This window comes from Cornus florida, unplaced genomic scaffold (assembly GCF_030987335.1).
Source record: "Cornus florida cultivar Cherokee Brave unplaced genomic scaffold, ASM3098733v1 CherokeeBrave_3.0.0_Hap2_Chr06, whole genome shotgun sequence".
Taxonomy (NCBI): Eukaryota; Viridiplantae; Streptophyta; class Magnoliopsida; order Cornales; family Cornaceae; genus Cornus; species Cornus florida.
The window spans coordinates 30,669,346-30,671,126 of NW_026775576.1; positions in this window are offsets into that span (position 1 = coordinate 30,669,346).

The window sequence follows — 1,781 nt, forward strand, 5'->3', positions numbered from 1 at the left end:
AATAATAGAGCGGGTCAGGCCCACATGCAAGTCCTGATCTACTACGATCCAAACAGGAATCCGATACGCAGATACATCTTAGATAGACTCAACAATATCTAGAGTAGTCCATATATGTATATATTACACACTATAGGACACTCACTAGTCCAATAGGTATGTCTCAGCCTGAGTAGAGATACCATGCAAATCGCACATAATGTGGTCATGTGTATCTAGACCTACCAGGGAACAAAACCACTGTCCAGTTATCCATCCTAGGCGATATACGCACCCTAACCATGGTCCTGAGATTCAAGTTCATACCATGGCACATATAATAAATATATAAAGTCCGTACTCCTCCTAATACAGAATATCATCCATCTGTGTAGTGGTCTGATATCTATATAATAAATCCATTCGGAAACCATAGTAGATCATTCAATTCACAATTGATATGACACATGTAGGTGATGGACTTAACCTTTATGGTTAATCCATACCTGAATCCAAATTGGGTCGGATTTAGTGTTTTGAACTAATCCATTCCCAATATAGGTAGGTCTTAGTGTTTTGAACTAAGCCATCCTTAATATGACACCGTCCCATACCGGTTCATATACATCCATATAAGTGGAACTTAACCTTTTTATGGTTAATCCAACTCATTCCAAATTAGGTAGGATTTAGTGCTTAAACTAATCCATACCTAATATGTCACCTTCCCATACCGGTACATACAATCCTCCAAATAGCATAGTTTACAAATAACACTACGTATACAACAACTATTCTCCAAAATATGCATAATTATAATCTAATACATATATATCAATATTAAGCATTCATTATAAGGCCTAACAATAACATTCCAATAATGTAAACTGCTAAAATAATCTAAGCATTTACATTCTTCAACTTGTCCATAAATCGATGCAGTTCCATAGCAAGGTGTATATAAATTTGGTCCAACATAAGTATAGTTAAACATGGGTGTAACTAAGTCATGCCTCCACTGAAAGATTTAGAACCCAAGTTTCAGTCCATTAAGTTTAATAAAACATGTTTATGAAACTTACTTCTCCAAACAGTACTATAATTGATACAGTTATGTACAGACTTAAAAATCAGTCTATTCCAACTAAGCATACACATTATTAAATAGCAACATGCTTATAACAGAGCTGCAAAACATGACTCCAAACCTAAGAACATGCAAAGGCATCAAATCTCCTCCAAACAGTGTTGTAGCAAATGAGATATATAACAGATTAAAATTATCAATCAATCCCAACAAAGCATACATGTATTTAAATAACATAATGGGCATAACTCAACTACAGAACATGATTAAAACTTAAGATCATGCAAAGAAATCAAATTGCAAATCAGTCTGCAACATAAGTCAATTGTTCACTTATTCACATACCGACCTTCGATTAAACTTATGTTAACTCTGTCCTAAATTCTGACTATAAACTTGCTTTTCAACTATTTTATAAGTCTTACACCATGTATTAAGTCACCCAAAAGCTTTTAAACAATTTTAAGAACCACAGTTCCAGCCAAACAGAACCTAGAAACTCAGTTTTATGCAATTCCAAGAGAAAGAGAAGGCTCTGAGTTTCAAAGAGCCTTCTCCAAAAAAGGAGAGCCGGCTCCCCTTCCTTGGGAGCCGGCTCTAGATGGTTGAGAGCCGGCTCTCAACCTTAGAGAGCCGGCTCTTGTGTTTTGGGAGCAGGCTCCCTCCATTTTTGGAGCCTGCTCTCACTTCTAAGAGCCGTGCCTGTTTTTTTTTT